This window comes from Callorhinus ursinus, unplaced genomic scaffold, assembly GCF_003265705.2.
Source record: "Callorhinus ursinus isolate GAN/ISIS: 27379988/994484 unplaced genomic scaffold, GSC_fseal_2.0 scaffold28, whole genome shotgun sequence".
Lineage (NCBI taxonomy): Eukaryota > Metazoa > Chordata > Mammalia > Carnivora > Otariidae > Callorhinus > Callorhinus ursinus.
The window spans coordinates 10,570,541-10,589,541 of NW_027397090.1; the positions used below are offsets into that span (position 1 = coordinate 10,570,541).

General features: G+C 42.4%; 1 protein-coding gene and 1 non-coding gene across 4 annotated transcripts in view; both read right to left on the bottom strand.

The window, feature by feature from the left end:
* The window catches only part of PGM5 (phosphoglucomutase 5), a 207,739-nt gene that overhangs the window by 123,455 nt on the left and 65,283 nt on the right, over nucleotides 1-19,001 (bottom strand). The gene's annotated exons all lie outside the window — the stretch shown is intronic.
* On the bottom strand, nucleotides 2,285-2,418 carry LOC112838705 (U4 spliceosomal RNA). The gene has a single exon (XR_003212036.1). It is a non-coding gene; the product is annotated as a U4 spliceosomal RNA (small nuclear RNA).

The window sequence follows — 19,001 nt, forward strand, 5'->3', positions numbered from 1 at the left end:
AAACTCTTATAGAACCACAAAATACCCTGAAGAGCCAAATAGTCTTGAGGGGGAAAAAAACCCCACAAAGATAGACACATCATATTTCCTGATTTCAAACTATATTACAAAGCTATAGTAAACAAAACAGTATGGAACTGGCATAAAAATAGACACACTAAAGGAACAGAAGAGCCCAGAAATAAACCCGTGTGTATATGGTCAACTAATATATGGTCAATGAGGGAGTCAAAAATACTCAATGGGGAAAAGACAATCCCTTCAATAAATAGTGTTGGGAAAACTAGATATTTACATGCAAAAAAAATGAAACTGGACACCTATCCTAAAACACAAAAATTCACTTGAAATGGAGGACTCGAAACCATAAAACTCCTAGAAGAAAACACAAGGAAAATGACCCTTTATATTGGTCTTGGCAATGATTTTTTTGGGGGGGGGGAGCTATGGCACCAAGAGCACAAGCAACACAAGCAAAAATAAACAAATGGGAATATAGCAAATTAACCCACTTCTGCACAGCAAAACAACAACAACAACAAAAAAACCCACAATTAAAATGGAAAGGGAACCAAAGGAAAATGTTTGCAAACTACGTATCTGATAATGTGTTAATATCCAAAATACATAAGGAACTCATAAAACTCAATAGGAGAAGAACAAACAGCCCCATTAAAAAATGGGTAAAGGTCCTGAATAGACATTTTTCCAAAGATGATATACAAATGCCAACAGGTACATGAAAAGCTGCTTGATAAACACCACTAATCATCAGGAAAATGCAAATCAAAACTACAATGAGATATTATCTCACATCTGGTATAACTGCTGTTATCAAAAAGACCAGAGACAAAAGGTGTTGGTAAGGATGTGGAGAAAAGGGAACGCTCGTACTCTGTTGGTAGGAATATAAACTGGTACAACTACTATGGAAAACAGCATGGGGTTTCCTCAAAAAATTAAAAATAGAAATACCATGTGATCCAGCAATTCCACTTCCGGGTATTAACTGGAAAGAAATGAAATCACTATCTTGAGATATCTGCACTCCTATGTTCACCACAGCACCATTTACAGTAGCCAAGACCTGGGAACAATATAAGAGTCTAACGACAGATGAATGGATCAAGAAAACACACACACACACAAATATTAGTCAATCATAAAAAAGTAGGAAACCCTGCCAGTTGCAACAAGATGGATGAAATTTGAGGGTGTTATGCTGAATGAAGTAAGTCAGAGAAAGATAAATATTGTATGATCTCACTTATATGTGGACTCTAAAAAAACTGAACTCATAGAAACAGAGATAGATTGGTGATTGCCAGGGGTGGGAGGCGTGAGAGGGAGGGAATGGGGGAAGGTGGTCAAAGGGTACAAACATCCCGGTTATACGTTCTGAGGATGGAATGTACAGCATGGTGACTATGGTTAATGATATTATATTGTATATTTGATTTTTTTATTATGTTATGTTAGTCACCATACATCATTAGTTTTTGATGTAGTGATCCATGATTCCTTGTTTGCGTATAACACCCAGGGCTCCATGCAGTACGTGCCCTCCTTAATACCCATCACTGAGCTAACCCATCCCCCAACCCCCTCCCCTCTAAAACCCTGTTTGTTTTCTGGAGTCCAGAGTCTCTCATGGTTCATCTCCCCCTCTGATTTCCCCCCCTTCATGTTTCCCTTCCTTCTCCTAATGTCCTCCATGCTGTTCCTGATGTTCCACAAATAAGTGAAACCATATGGTAACTGACTTTCTCTGCTTGACTTATTTCACGTAGCATAATCTCCTCCAGTCCCATCCATGTGGATGCAAAAGTTGGGTCTTCATCCTTTCTGATGGCTGAGTAATATTCCATTGTATATATGGACCACATCTTCTTTATCCATTCATCTGCTGAAGGGCATCTCGGCTCTTTCCACAGTTGGGCTATTGCGGACATTGTGGCTATGAACATTGGGGTGCATATGGCCCTTCTTTTCACTACATCTGTATCTTTGGGGTAAATACCCAGTAGTGCAATTGCTGGGTCATAGGGTAGCTCTATATTTGAAAGTTGCCAAGTGAACAGATCTTAAAAGTTCTCACCAAACACACAAAAAGTGGTAAGTATGTGAGGTGACAGATGTGTTAACCTTATTGTGGTCATCACTTCTTAAAATATTTGGATATCAAATCATCACATTTGTACCCGAAGCTTACACAATGTTGCATGTCAATTATATCTCTATAAAACTGGAGGGAAAAAAGAGCCATGGTGTAAAATTTATTGCTAAAAACTATATATTGAGAAAGTTTAAATTTTTGATGCATACATGCAAATTATGGTTGTTTATTCTAATTTCAATTAGCAATAATCACGCCTCAGATAAACCTCATTGGCTGTGATACTGCCTCTGTGCAAAGATGATTATTCTAAGTTCAAAAGACAACTTAAATTCAAATAAACAATTAAAGGAGAAAGTAATCGTCTGATTAAAAAAGAACAATTGCCTAAAAGTTTTCAAACTTTCTGGCTATCTTAATTTCTGATCATAAAAGTAACAAGATATGAGAACCCAAGTACATACACTTCTAGGTATGGGAAAGCAAATCTGAGATTTCCCTTATAATGAGAAAGTTAGGGCAGCTGGGTGGCTCAGTCAGTTAGGCGTCTGACTCTTGACTTTGGCTCAGGTCATGATCTCAGGATCGTGAGATCGAGCCCCACATTAGGCTCTGCAATGGCATGGAGCTTACTTGAGATTCTCACTCTCTCCTTCTCCCTCTGCCCTAATTCCCTCTCTCTCTCTAATTAAAAAAAAAAAAAGATAACAACAGAAGTTTTTCAATTGGGTTTTGCCTTTCAAAGAAAGCCCAAAGTTGTTAAGAGAATAAAACTAACAATAACCAACCCAGATACTGTTCCTCCTCCCAGCAACAAAAACATTGAGTGGTAGTCTAGATCACTGGTATTCTTCTTTGTGTAACAGGACTGTGAGGTTCACGTCCCATACCTGGCTCTCGTTCAAAGGATGGGTGTGGAAAACAGGATAAAAAGAAATTGTCTCAAACTGCAACAGTGTAGATTATCTCTAAGATTTTAAACAATGACGGCTATTAAACCCTGGGATAGAGGCCTGAGAAAAACTGTGGCCTGTTCTTCTCCAGATGTAGGGACAACCAGAATGCATGCTCTTTAATCTAAGACACTGTAACTCATAGGAACCAATGAAAAATTGTACATGGAGGACACTTTTCACCACCTAGTATGCTATTCATTCCAAAATACATCTGTTTCTTTTAACTTTAAAAAGACTGACAAAGACCATTGTCAGGCAGTAAGTTTTGTCTTTTGTGGGATATAAGAGCAACAGATAACTGCTTGAAGGGAGGTATCAACTGGAAGTTTGGATTAACTCTCTGATATGTTTGTGTTTTATAAATTTTGTGTTAGTGGGAAGTACAGTTAAGTGTCACTCTACCACTTTAGACTCTGAGTTGATATTCTGGTTGGTTGGTTGATTAGCTGGTTGGTTGGCTGTTTTCAATATGTGCTTGTCTTAACTGCTTAGAAATGACGAAAAGACAAAATTCACACAATGGGCATGAATTTAGTTTAAATAGAGGTCTGTCTCTTATCAGAGGCAGAGAATATTTTCTTGAGATCCTTAAGGTAATAATGGTAAACAATACTTATTGGAAGCTTACTACGTGCAAGGAACTGTTCTAAATGCTTTAGAGTATTAACTTCACATAAAAGCCTTCTCCAAGGCTGGTACTGTCCTTATAATAGTACAACTACTGAGCAGACACTGAAATACTCCATCCATATACCTTGGACCACTGGAAGAACTGAAACTAAAACAATTTCATCTTCATTTTGCAGATGAGGAAAGCAAAAGATGGAAAGGTTAGATTTGCCCAAGATCACCCAACCCGTATGTAACAGAACAGGCATCTGAACCCAGCACTGCACCATGGACATCACCTCCCCGGTAATGTGGTCATGATTTTATGGGGAGCACTCTCCAAAACACAAATACTCATACACATTCCATACATTTCATTGGGTGTATGTGCCTATGAGATTGCAGAACGTGAAAGACAGAGCTAGCAACTTCCAGAGGAAATGGGGTCTCCTGCAGTTAATTTGAATGCACATTAGGAGCCAACATTTAAAAATGAGAAGCATGGAGCAGAGTTTCCTCTCACAGGCTGCTCTTGGAAATCCTGATTCTGTGCAGAATCACAAACTCCAGATATATATTTCCATACTCCTGACAGGTTATTAGCTTGCAGTTGAAACAGAAGACATGATCTTGGCTCAGGGGAAATGGGAATTAGCATGCCTGCCTAAAAGCCAGTCAACAGAGGTAAAGTAAAAACTATACACAGGCACTTTCTAAATAGGAGCTGAAATGGAGAAGTTCGAAAGAATTTTCTCAATATAAATTTGGGATAATGAAACCAGCTATGGGTGGCCAAAAATAAATCCAACACTTACCAAAACTCTAGCTATACGTGCACATGTGAATTTACGACCAATAACCCATGCAGCACAACTGAGCTAGATCCATCCCCCGGCTGACATTTAAAACTTGCTGATCATTGACACTGTCTCAAACACAGAAAAACTCCTTAGTCCCCAATATGATCACTGGTTAAGTGGTCATCTTGGGCAGATAATATTTTTATGATTAAATAAGAACAATTAATAAATGTTAACAAATTGGGTTTCATCTCTTGGTAGGTTCAAGTACATTTAATTTTATTCAACTATACAGATAAGTGCACCGCAATGCACACAAAAAGATGTATAATTTTTTTCGCCAAATTTGGGGAGCTCTTCAACAAAGCACTGTAAAAGGAAAGCTGTAGCGTTCTAACTCATAGAGCAAACTCCAAGTCATTGCTCAATAAGGCACCATAAGGCAATCCAGGGTCTGAAAAACTTGTCAGAGTTCTCTGAGGGTTTCCACAGAAAACAACGGTATTTAGAATTTTGGATCAGAGCTGCCCTCTTTGACACTCTCTTGACAATCTCTGCCCTCAGACTTCAAGCTTAGCCAACACGACGAGAGGCTTCATAGTAGACCCAAGGTTGGCTTTCTGTCAGCCTTCAATAAATTACATAGACTCCCAAGGAATTGATTGCAAAACAACCCAGAGTTTGAGGCCAAGGAATACTTTTCAGAACTATTTGCTCCATTTCTGCTCCCCTTATCAAAGTTGTGCAGCAAGAGGCAAGGAGGGTACACACAATGTTTAGACATGGATTGATTCATACACGAGTCAAAACCCCCAAACTCTGATCTTCCCTGAATTGGCCTGAGGCCCCCAGCATCCATGGCCACAGCAGGTGGCCTCGTGATGCTCAAGAGGATCAAACAGGGATTTTCTGCTCCAGAGGGGATTTGGAAGCCCTCCCTACCCCTGCTGTGTCAAGGAACTCTGTTTTCACATCCTGGCTCTTACAAAACAATCTGGAGTTCTTTGACACAGGATATGCTTATCCAACAACACAGCGGAGGCCCCTTCTGTCATCCCAGCCTCTGTTACATGATCTTGGTTATAGAATGACAGATATTAGAGTACAGATGATTAAAATATTTGACCAGAGCGAGGGCCCTCCCTGAAATCACATTACATGCGTCAAGCCAACTTCACCCCTTAACTCCAGATTGAAGACCAAAGTCTTCCACTCCCACTGGGGACCCAGCTCTTAGGGCAATGAGACCACCTATGCTGCATCTGCCTCTTTGTCTCCAGTTTCTAGGACCAGTGTCTGGCATTTTTAATAACTCTTTGATGAATGAAGGCTTTGGTGAGTCAGGTGATTATAAGGAGCCTATCTTGTACTAGCCCTCCGTTCAGTTTATTTGCACTAAAAAAACACTCACTGCGATCTTAGGACAGGACAGGCCACACAAGGGTGCAAAGGTGATTGGGACAGTCCTTCCCCAGAGGACCCTGAAGTCTAGGGGAGGCTTCATAGTCAAGTGTTTTTGATAGAGCGTGAAGATGGAAATATGGCCACCAAATGCAGACTCTGAATCCTGCTGGACGCCTGTAAGAAGGCATTTAAGCACTCTGTGACATTCTAGGAAAGTTACCAAAGGGAGGGGTTTTTGGATGAGGGGGAAAGCTCAAAAACAGGATAGATAAAAAATGTTCATTCACTTTGACTGCATAATCTTTCCTCTGGAACTCATCCCAGGGAAATTCGTCCAAAAAAAAAAAAAAAAGCGCCTAAATGTACAAAGACGTTTTTCAGTGTATTATTATAATAGGGAACAACTGTAAACCATTTAAATGTCCATCAATAGGGGGAAAGCTAGTAAATTATAGCACAACCATAATGTTAGATGGAAAAAGTAGAACACAAATCTGAATGAGGTACTGTGATTGGAACCATATATACATGAACAAAGATCAGAAAGGAGCTAAAAATAATTGTATGTATATGTAAGGAATCTGAAGGCTACAAGTTTCTTTCACATATTTTCTTACGGGATACTTACAAAAATCCTGGGAAAAAGTATGATAATATGACAATGAAGGCACATTTTCTTTTTATGCATGAAGAATGAAGATTCGGGAGAATAAGTGACTTGTCCAAGGTCAGAGTAGAAAATGTAAACCCAAGAAACACACCTAATCTCAAATTCCTTCTTTTCATTGTACTACTCTGCTTCTGGAGAATGAAAATAGCTGTGGGCTAGTGCAGATGAAATTTTCCTAGTTTTTAATCCCTAGAATGCTTCTTTAAATATTTTTAAATGCTTTCACTAGTAAATCTTAATTTTAAAAATATAGCTAAAATAGGATAGAAGGGTTTTACACAGCAAACAAAAATAACCTTTGCTGCAAACCAAGTGTTATTTTGTTTGTGTGTGCATTTACCTAAAACAGAAAATCAAGAAAATGTGAATCCTAGTCTGTTTGCAATGCAAATTCATTTTGATTCCCATTATAGAAAGCCATTTTAGACATCCCTTGTCACTTTTTGTGTCCTTGGTTTACTGACAATGAAAGTTAAAACTTTGTTTTAATTTATTAATCAATAAAAATCGGTAAGGTGTTACCATACTGTTTGACCTTTAAACACAATTACTTCAAGATGGTTTTCTTCCCACATGCCAAGCAGATAAACATTTAATCTGAATGTCCAGCACTGAGATATTCTGGATGAAGGGTATTGCTAAAATATAGGTATCATAACTCCAAAATAGGACCATGCTTAGGACAGTATTTGATCCCACCCCAACATTATCTGAGAGTTCTCTCTTGATTTTTTTCTTTCCACTATACATATTAAGAAATACAATAGCAATGTATATTTGCAAAATGACACGTCTACTTCCACCAACATAGGTAAACAACCGAAAGCCCCCACCACTCCCCATTACCAGCAATAATACTATGAAATCTCCATTACTCTAAACTTCACCTCTCTCCCCCTTTCATGGTGGATTGGACTGTTACCTCATCACCAACCACATGGGACACTTTGGCCATGAGCCTTGCTGGCCATCTTTTGAAAACAATTCTGCTACTTGGGTGTTTCTACCATGTCATCAAGGGGGATGCCTCTTTTGCCTTTCTCTTGTTATCTTTTTTCCCACTGCTATAGAAGTTTTGATAATTCCCACTTGTTACTAAACTTGTCCTTTTGCCTGCCAAAGGACAGAAAACAAGGCTGAGGTTACCTACATTAGAAAGAGCACACAGAAAAATCCTCAGGAAAGATCCATTATAATTCTCAAATTAATTATTTCTTTGGAATAAGAAACTTCCCTTTTTTATTGAACAACAAATGAATAGCTAGGAACTTATATAAAATTTGCCTTGCTAGAAATGTGTTTCATCACATGATTATATTAATTTCAGATAAGGAGGAAGAAAGTCAATTTTGGACATCAGAAGACAGGTCTGAGCAGGGATTGTAACTTGAAATAGTATCAGATTTGGAATGGACCTTTAAAATCAAATAGGTTCAACCTCCCTCCTAATATAAAATCCCTTCTGTAAAATCTACGACAAGGGAGCAGACTGGCTTCTCTGGGTTTCTGAGCTTCCTTTTCAAGGATGCCCATTTAATCCCTTTGCAGAGAAGCATTAACAGTTAAAGATTCTCTTATATTAAATCCAATTTCCTCTCTCTCAAATTTCCACCGGTATGCACCCTCTAATTAAATACAGAATAAACCCATTGCTTTTCTGTTTGATGGCTTAGATTAAGATTTGGTTCCCAAGGAACCCTAGTGTTCTAAGAGATGTTAATAGGTACACCTGGGTTGGGGGTTCTTTGTTCAAACAACTTTGGGAAAGACTGCATTCTGTAGCCCTCAATTAGAGAATCACAGCAACCAGTTCAAGACTGTGAAAAGTTTGAAGGGAAAACTATCTTTATTTCATCCCTCTTCAAACTGATTTTGTCTATGGAACCCCTCTATAGTGTGTCTATAGAACACCATTACTATTTCTCACGAACAGTGTTCTGAGAAACACTTTGTGGGAAATGCAATGCTGAGTCTTTTCTAGCCTCAACCCTCAGGGCTCGTCAACAGCTCTGCAGAGGAAAAATTTCCAGGCACTTCCCCATCCCTGTTCATCATGAAGTCAGGAGTGCTTGCAGGGTGAGCATGGGAGGGCACGAGCGAGAAGAGCTCTGAAATGAAGTTAGAAGACAAATGGCCACAGACTGTGTCCGCTTCTGATTTTGTCAAGAGACATGACAGCTGCATGGGTTCGAAAGGAAAACTCAGCCTCCCGAAATTCAGCCAAGGCTTCCCCATCTAGGCTCATTCTGCGTCCCTATGGCTGTCCTGGGTCCCTAGCCAGTCCCTGCTCCTCCCATGCGTGGAGAGAAGAAGGGGAAGGAGGAAGGATGTATGTGCACCTGCGCACTTCCCACTCAAACTGCGCTGTGGTATTGCAGGCTCTCTCTTACTTTTCAGGGAATGCTCAGGGGTCTTTAAGGACCTCAGCTCCCAGAGAGGAGAGACAGAGAAAAATGGCCTGCCTGAAACTGCTCTCATCTTCCTGACTATGCCCGCTACAAACTGGGACTGTGCTGAGCTCCCCAGGCCTGCGCCTTCCAGCTTTCTCCCTTCAGAAAAGCTCTGCCAGCCTAGGATTTTCACCCTTTTAAATTCAGATTACTGTGTGCTCTTTTGCCTTTGTAGAACGCTTTTATTCTACTACTTATTTTCCTGTGAGTGTGCCAATTTATTTTATTTCCTTTAGTTATCTCATCTACATGTTTACCTTTTTCTTTTTCCTTTCCTAAATGGGAAAGAGGGAGCACCAAAGCGTGGAGAGAATCTTGAGGATCAGTAGTGCCACCAAGAGGAAGGAGGTGGGGGGCGGTAGCCTCACTCCATAATCTGCTTCAGTCTCTCCCCAAAACTTAACTAAACATGAACATAAACTGAGTCCCTGCTATGTAAATGCAGTTTCAAGACAATTCTTCTAGACTACCTCCGAAAAGATTATGATGCCTAAAACCCCCCTACGCAAACATTTTGGCGTCAGTTAATGTTATTAAGTATCTCATCAAATCATCAAATCATTATTGTATTAAAATCTCATCAAATCATCAAATCATTATCTTATTGTTGGGAATTTTTCCTCTTACTTGCTCTGTCAAAAGTCAGGAGAATTGCAGCAAGTTCCTTCACTACTATAGAGTTTCTTTAAAAAAACTGAATCATTTCTTTACATATTTTGATGCTGTAATTGGATACATAAATATTCATGAGTTATAAACATCAATTAAAATTATCTCCGTGGCTTTATTTAACATTTTCCTACCTTGATTTTCGCTTTTTTATTTTTGCTCCTAATTTTTATATGTCTTTGCCTGACTTTTTGCTTTTAACCATTTAAACTCCATGCTGAGAGCCTTTGCTTTTACTGAGATATTTTAATTCATTTATGCTTATAAATGGACACCAATGGGGGACTTTCTTCTGTAATCTTGCTCTGTACTTTCTCTACTTTATACTTCATTGCTAATTCTGTCTACTGCTCTAGGGTCTCAGTTTTATTGCCTTTATTTTCTTCAGTGATTTAGCACAAAGGCATCCCAGTCTTAATTCTATTTATGATTCATTCATTCAACACATATCCGTTGAGTACTTAGCAGATGCAGATGCTAGACAACCTGCTTTAAACACCAAAAAAAATTATGCTCAGAGTGCAATGTTTCATACAAGGCTAAGAACAATTTTGTTTACACACTAGCATTTAAAAGGTTGGTGTTTGCTCATTTAATCAACAGACTTTTGTTGTTCGTTTCCATTCTTAAGATAGCGTATACTAAGCTAAAACTCATCACTTGACTCTCACTCATTCTGAACCTCAATACAGAGGTTCTGAAGTCTTTCCACAGATGTAACTGAAATGTTAAGATCTGAGGGACAAAAAGGCAAATGTGGAACTTTGACATCTCCAATCCTTTGACTAACTTCCTAAGATCCAAAGAATTCTTAACATGCGATTACAACTGCCTTTTGGAACTGGAAAACCCTTTATTTACCTAATACAATGCAGTCATTTAAAATCACCCTTGACCTTCCATGATGGAGAATTTAGAAAATAATACCCTACCCTTATCTTTATCAAGACAAACAATGACTCAAATAAGATAACACACATAGGAGAACTCAGAATTAATCATATGTAAATGTAATATTAATGAGCCCAGATTTAGATTCCAGCTTCTCTCCGTATGCTTTCTGTAAAAGCAAGCTTGAGTTTCTTTCATTCATGTTTACTGCATGATGATAATAATCTTATCCCATTTTATATGCCAGGACCTGGCAAACTCAGACACTATAAAACATCTGGTTGGTTACTCTAAGTTTTAAAAAAGGGTTTTAGGGAGAAAAAACTTTTGTTAAGCAAACTTTAAAAAAAATTACTCCAGAATATTAGACCCCAAACTTAGCTAAACTGCTTATTTTTTTTAAAAGCTTTATTTATTTATCTGAGAGAGAGAGAGAGAGAGAGAGAAACCGCGCATGCATGAACAAGGGGAGGAGCAGAGGGAGAGGGAGAGAAGCAGGCCCCCTATTGCACACGGAGCTCAACACCAGGCTCGATCTCACAAATCTGAGATCATGACCTGAGCCAAAATTAAGAGTCAGACGCTTAACCAACTGAGCTACCCAGGCGCCCCTCGAACTGTTTATTTTTTTTAAGATTTTTTTTTTTATCCATTTGACAGAAAGACAGTGAGAGAGACCACACAAGCAGGGGGAGTGGGAGAGGGAAAAGCAGGCTTCCCACTGAGCAGGGAGTCCGATGCGGGGCTCAATCCCAGGACCCTGGGATCATGACCTGAGCCGAAGGCAGACGCTTAACGACTGAGCCACCCAGGAGCCCCTGAACTGCTTATTTTAAAAGTGCTCAAGCAGATTCAGGGTACATTCAAAATATAGTTAACTCTGTTTTAAAATAAAGTAACCAAATTTATAGACCTATAAATTTGCTCAACATTCGTATAAATTCTCTATCATCTTTCTTCTCTACAAATTGCTGGTAGCCATGTCTTCATCTAATATCTATGTATGAAGTAAACATCTTGTATCAGCCAGAGTCCCGTGGAAAAAAGCAGGATCCAGGGCGCCTGAGTGGCTCAGCTGGTTAAGCGACTGCCTTCGGCTCAGGTCATGATCCTGGAGTCCCGGGATCGAGTCCCACATCGGGCTCCCTGCTCAGCAGGGAGTCTGCTTCTCCCTCTGACCCTCTTCCCTCTCGTGCTCTCTATCTCTCATTCACTCTCTCTCTCAAATAAATAAATAAAATCTTAAAAAAAAAAAAAAAGCAGGATCCACTCCAGGTATTTCAAACAGAAGGAACTTAATATAGAGAATCAGTTCCCCAGGAGACGGAAGAGTAAGCAGCCAAACAGGGGAGGTGAGACCACCCAGAGAACTGAAGCATCAGGAAATGGCCAGAACCTCCAGGGCTTCAGGGACAAGAGAAGCTCAGATGCTGGTGCCATCGGACTGGAACGAGCTCCACACCTCTGGGGTAAGAAAGGGAGCCGGCAGTAGACAGGGACCTGGGGGGCGATGCTCTCTGAGACACAGGGCAGAGCAAGGGTAGGAGGGCAGAGGGGATCTAAATGCAAAAGAAAATGAATATAACCCACCTAACATCATGTTTGTCACACTATGCACCCCAACACGGACACTGGCACGCCCACTTGAGCATGCGCACGCACCACGTTTGTCACACTATGCACCCCAACACGGACACTGGCACGCCCACCTGAGCATGCGCACGCACATGCGCACGCACACACATCGCCTCACGTTCATCTACCTTTCCGTAGCCTTGCCTTCCAGGGAAGAAGCTACCGATGGCCAAAGCGTGGATCCCAAGTTCATATTACTTCTTTCAGAACTTTTAGGATCATCATAACACCTTACACTTTTATAACACTGTACTGTTTCACAAAACATTCAAAACCATCCGTGCATTTTTATTTTCGTGTTCACAACCACCACACGAGGGAATCCATGTGGTACAGTTCTCGTTTTCCAGATGAGGCAGTGCAGAAAGATTAAGGCGCCCAATGAATGCATCACAGAGTCAGGTCCAAAGTCTGGGACTCTTCAGGCACCAAGACCAGACTCTCTATGTCCCGCCTACTGGTGAATGCCTGAAGGTCACAGGTGTGCAAGGTACTCTCTCTGGGCTTTAAGTCGCTACATCTGGCCAGAGGTGAATAAACAAGGCAATACTAAATTAATCACAGGCAACAGTCAGGCTCTGGATCAACTTTATGGCTTCACGTTACCCATTTAAGAAAAATTCATCCCAGCAATAATGTGTATAGTGCGTGACAACTTACAAAGTGCCTCCCTTTCCCTCCATTTGATCTAAATAATATTCCTGAAATACATCATAATAACTACCATGTAACCAACTTGCCCGCATTGTGAGTGACTCAGCTCAAGGGCAGTGGGGCCCCCCTTTTTATTCCTCAGAGATAATATGAAACTCGTGGCCTGCTGCAGGAGTTCAAAGGGGTCCGTTTCCCTCCTTTGTGCCCAAGATCACAAGTGGAGGACTCTTCTTCCAAGGTGACCTATTTCTATTTGCCCAACCACAAAAGCCCAGACAACAAAGTAGCTCTGGCTTTGCATTTGGAACAGCACACACTTCCGAAGTTTGCTGCTGAGAGCCACACAGTTCCCAAGTGCTTGGCGTCCCTGCGTCAGGGCTGGGCTGTGCCTGCCCCCAGCACCTCGGGGACAGCCAGTTCCTATTAAATAGCTGGGATTCCTCCCGGGGCGCATTTGCATAAAGAGCTTGGTGGTAACTTGATTTGGCCTGCTAGCACTGACAGCTCTGAACTCTGGGGTCAAGACACTTTCCACGCATTTGGCAACTGTCTTTGAGTGGGACTGCAGCTCAAAGGTGGCCACGCCATTCAGGATGGAGCATCGGGGCCTAACTGCCACCATCTTCTAGCAGAGCTAGTGCTCAGCAGAATGAACAGGATTTCTCAACAATGACAGGTGCTCCCAGAATTCTCACACGAGGGGAAAGGGCCATCCCCAAAGAGACATAAAGCCTGCCCTAGAAGTGACACTGAAAATTCTCTCCTTTCTACTACAAAAATGTTCTGTCTTGGCTCTGAGGGTACGCATGCGGGTGACGACCTTTCTGGACTGGGAACACTTAAATGGTAATTTAGAGAAGTGACAGAGACCAGTTCCCATGAAATGCTCCTAAGCAAAGCTAAGTGTGCGAGAGGATGATGTGCAGAAGAGCTAGGGGGATGCTCCCCAGCCCTAGCCTCACCCCCTCAAGTACAGCCTCTTCCGCCTCAGCTTCAAACCGCCCAGGTCTCCCCAGGAGCATCTGTACTCACCACCAGCTCTTCCTGACCAGGATCCCCTTCTCCTTCTAGACACCTGGCTGGTGGTGGAAAGGGAGAAAAAGGAGCAAAACCAGGTCTTGGAGCTAATCATTAAGCAAGCCTTTTTGTGTTCAGCTGTTTAGCCTATACGATGTCCAGTGATGGGTACTCCATATTTTTACTGAAAATTACCAACAGCCGCAGAGCTTTAAAACTTAAAAAAAAAAAAAACAACCCACAAAACGCAAAACAAAACTCAAAACATATTACCTTCTGTTCATCTTCTTCTCTCTCAGACAACTAAATGCACACACCACAGTATCTATATCTCCCTCTTAATTCAAAAATAATAAGCTATGGAATTGAGATCGATTATGTTATATTACATCAAATTGATTTCATAAGACTTTTTAAATTTGACTTTTCTGTCAAAATCCCGAAGCATAAGTTTATTTCTACACATACACTGGGGGTGGAGGCACCTGGTAAAGTATTAAAAGCAGAGGTTACAACCACCGAGAAACAGGCCACCTGATCCTTACCACGGTATTCTCTTTTTTCAGTCGACCCTAAAGCTCCCAGAAGCCTGGTTCCTCAACACAGTATTGGTTTCCCCTCTGAACTTTGTCTTCCACCACCTCCTTCCTCTCTTCCATGCTGACACCCCAGCGCAGAGGCTCTGGGGCCAGAGGAAGGGTGCAGGGGGGTGCCAGTGGGAGGGTATTGGGGGGACAGAGGAGGACCTGCCCCTCCCACCACAGCCCCAGGCTCAAACCTACTCCTGGGGTTCAGTCGGGATGCGTGAGGTGCCACAGAAGGTGCCGCCCCTCACAGAGCAGGTGACCTACGAGCAGTGAGTCATCGGAGGCAAGGTGAGAACAGAGAAGCTTGCAGCCATGACCAGGGGGCCGAGTTTTCTTCTTTGCTGAATACAAAGCATCCTTTCTCCAGTCATCCTTTCGGTCTAGGACAAGCTATCAGTGACAGGGTCTAATTTCCAAAGAGCTCCTCTCTCACACTCTCACACCCTCAATGCTGCAGGATGTGAACTAGAAGGTCTGCAAGCTAAAAATACCAGCACTTGTCGGTGAAGCTGAGCACAGAGGCAGAGGCGGGTACAGAGCGCAGAATGCCGTTGCCTGAGCCCAAGCAGAGTGGGGGGCGACAGAGACCTCCCCCGCCACCCCAGGGCAAATCCTCAGGGGACTCCTTCCTCTGGGTTCACAGAGATAAATAAAAAAGCATTCCAGTTCTTTTGCCCAGTGAAATGGGGCACTTGGGCTGGGCAGGCAGGTCCGACCTCTGTAGTTCAAACAAGCTTCAGGTGCCTTTGGTCAAACCCAGCAGACAAAACATGGGATCCTACAAGCAGGGGTGTGTAAGAAAACTGTAACAGAGGGATGTGAGGGAGAGAAGGACAAAGTGGACAGAAAGGCCCTCAGGGACCCCAAGAACAGCTCTGGCTCTTGTCAGGACAGAAACAGAGCAAAAAGGAGAGATCGAAGGCAGGAGAATTAAGTTGCCTGCTCCCTGATCGTATCAGACGTGTGCGCCAGGCAGGGAACAGTTCCAGCTAGGGGTTTCCATGACACAGACATGAAATTAAAATAACCCAAGAAGCCAGCTACAGGCAAGAGACATGGTCCCACTGAGGTAGAGCTAGGAGGCTTTTCTTGGCTTCCTCCAAGGTCTGGTGCCTGCCACCAAGTCAAGGAAGACGTGGGCAGCCCCCCAGGAGAAAAGTCTTTCCTGATAGCCAGGAAAAGGAATAAGGCCTCAAGTGAAGAGGATGAGGTAAATAGGTTTTGAAGGTAGGTGCTGACCCAGAATTGAGCAGCATTTATAGGCTTTCTGGCCTCTTCCTGCCTGGTTAGGTATAACGGGTACTCTTTTGCAGCATTAATTTCTCTTCCTAATGTAACTTTGTGGTCAAAGATATTGATCATCTAGTTTGGATATTGTCATGAATGATGGAAATGAGAGGATCAGTGTGCCATGAAATGGATCACCCAGGGTACTTAATCCAAGTGGAGACCCAGCATGAATATTTCACCCCCCACCTCCCACCCCCCACACCCCAGGGCTCCCTTGTTCTCGGACTCTCATTATTGCTTTCCTAAGTTCCCTTGGATTTGGCAGGGGTCTGGGGGAGAAAGAAGAGTTCCCTGGGGACTTGTGCTTCTCAGCACAATTCATCTGAAAGCTTATGATTCCTCTGAAGGCTAAAAGCACTACCCACTTTCAATCAAGGGACCTCGAAACAGAATTCTGTCACTACTTCTCACATTATTTTGGCCAGGAAAAGCATATTTCATAGGACTTTCTCCTAACCCTAATTTAATAAAATTGTACCTCCTTCATCCAGCTTTGCTGCATACAGTATAAGGACACCCAGCAGACCTGTATCCATCAAGGGGGTGGTTGTCTTATCAGAACGAAGAACTTTGCAAGAGAATGGTGTCCTCATTGGATCTGAGCTTGCCTGGACTTCACACCTCGCACTGGTATTTGATCCTGGCTTTCCAGCCAACCTGCTAAACCCCACGAGGACAGAAAAAATCTGTCAACATTCAGAGCTGAGGAGGAAACGGCATTTTTGAGATAAAATTCCCTTCATGGCAGATGTTTACTTAGCCTTATCAAGTGTCTTGCCCCAACAGGGTGGCATGGCAGATTTCATAAAATAACGAAATCACACACAATCATGAAAGCTTTTAGAAACACCTCCTTTCAGATTTCCTGCTTAGAGGACCCCAAGATAACGCCCTAAAGCTGGACACATTTTTGGACACACATGTAAAGATTCTCTGCGTGCCTTAATTTTCTTATTACCAAATAATTGGATCTGCATGTTAAGGGGAAATCGTTGGGGCCTTCAAATGTATCCACACCAAATGAGAAGAAAGAGAATGTACCTGATGTCTTAGTTTGGGTTCCCCAGAAGCAGACTTGAATCCTGAAACAAGGAGTCAAGTGCACATAGTTGGGTCTGTGGGGAGACGTGGGGAGACGAAGGAGCCCAGGTAGGGGAGAAGGGACGTAGGACAAGGAAGGGGAGAAAGCCACTAAAGGCCTAGTTCTCAAGCCAGTTACCACTGTAGGTGACTGAAACTTCATCCTCCATAGATACTGGGAGCCTGTGAAAACACATGCCTCAGGATCTTACAGAGGGGCAAGAGAGCTGGGGTATTTACACACCATTTCTCATCAGGCACTCATGTAGGAGTCCCAGTAGAGTTATCCCTAACTCCTTGGGACGCAAAGCATTTCACCTGATATTTAATTTTCTCTTCTTATTTCAGTTTTTTGCGTGCGTGATGGCAGGGCATCACTGGCTAACCAGTAATCAGATAGGCAGAGTATTTGTGGAAGGAATTCTCAGATCCTGCATCTCCCCATAAGCATGGACAATTTATTTCAGATCTGATAGCAGCTCCAATCACTTTGGATGTAGACAACATTCAATGCACACCAGCCCACATCTGCACTGGCCACTGCTATGATCTGAATGTTTGCGTCTACTTCAAGTTCATATGCTGAAACCTCAATGCCCAAAGTGATGGTATTAGGAAGTGGGGCCTTTGGGAGATGCATCAGTCATGAGGGTGGAGCCTTCATGAATGGAATGAGTGCTCTCATAAAAGAGACCCCAGTGAGCTCCTTGGCCCCTTTCACCATGCGAGGACACAGTGAGAAGTCTACACTCTGGGAAAGGGCCCTCACCTGACCATGCCAGCACCCGGATCTCAGACTTCCAAACCTCCAGTACTGTGAGAAATAAATTTCTGTTGTTCATAAGCCACCCAGTGTGTGGTATTTTGTTATAGCAGCCTGAATGGACTAAGGCAGCCAGTCATTTTAAAATCTTAGCAACAATACTGACTTCTTCTGCAATAGTTTCTAGGTCCCAGAAAACACAATTTCTATTCTGGAAGAGGATAGGATTAATTCAATTAAGTTTAATCCAACAAAAATGCATCTGTGTATTTATGTATTCTCTGCCTAAAATACTACTTAAAGTACAATAAAGAGAAAGTTGAAAAAAGCATATTCCCTGCCTTAACAAATTTATAATCAAGAGTTGAGGCAGAAATATACAGAAATACTATGAAACAAGGCAGGTTAAAATTACTTAAAAGCATAAATAGAATGCTCTACACCACCAAGGAGGGAGCAATAAATTCCAACTGGGTGGAAATGAAGAAAATTTTCTGGAGAAATGAATGTGAGTTGTGTATAAGTCAAGTCAGCTCCTGAGCCGAACAGTGACCTCTCTGCCTGTGGTCAAGGCCATGGCTTCAGCGGCCCACATTCCTATGGCCCAGAGGATTCCTCCAGGTTGTAGGCCATGCTCTGAATGCCCCCAACGGTGGTCAAGTGAGCCCAGTTCCAATCTTAAAGCTCTTACCTGAATTCCCCTGAAGGCCTTTACCCAGTTGGATAACCACTTGCCAGCCTTTGGATTTGGGGTCTCACTTAGCACTACCTCTTGGAACAAGCACCTCAGTTCCTCTCCCTGAGGGCTGTCAGCACATACCACATTTCCCAGAGCTCAGCCTGGGTCACTAGGTCTGAAGACCTTTGATTTGGCCCATGGTTTTCCATCCACGGCCCAGGTTTTGCATGTGAAGAGTAACTGGATACTAGACAGTGCTAGGTCTTGAATGACCACCAAATAAAAGCAAATACATGGACAGGAACCCAGACAGACTTCACAGGGAACATAAGAAGGTCCAGAGAACTGTGTCTCCATTACAGGACGAGGTCCCAGCACATAAGATGGTGGCCTTTCCTTATCCAAGCCTTTGGCTACGTTTCCAGCATCATTCCTTACCACTGGTTTATTTCTGTATACCTCCCTAAGTCCTGCAACAGACGCTCCAGAAACCACGCTTATCAGTCTCCTCATGTGTCTTGATAATTTATGCCTCACACCCTTTTACTGATTGTTGTCCACTGTCTGGCATGTCCTTCCAATTCTCCTTCCTGTCCACCAGACAAACTCCTGATCTCCAAATCTTCTATTCAACCTTAAAATACTCTCCAGACACTTCCTCTCCCCTGAAGTCTTCTCTCCCCAGGATCCTCCAATGTTAAGCAAAACGATTCCTCACTTCTCTGTGTCAT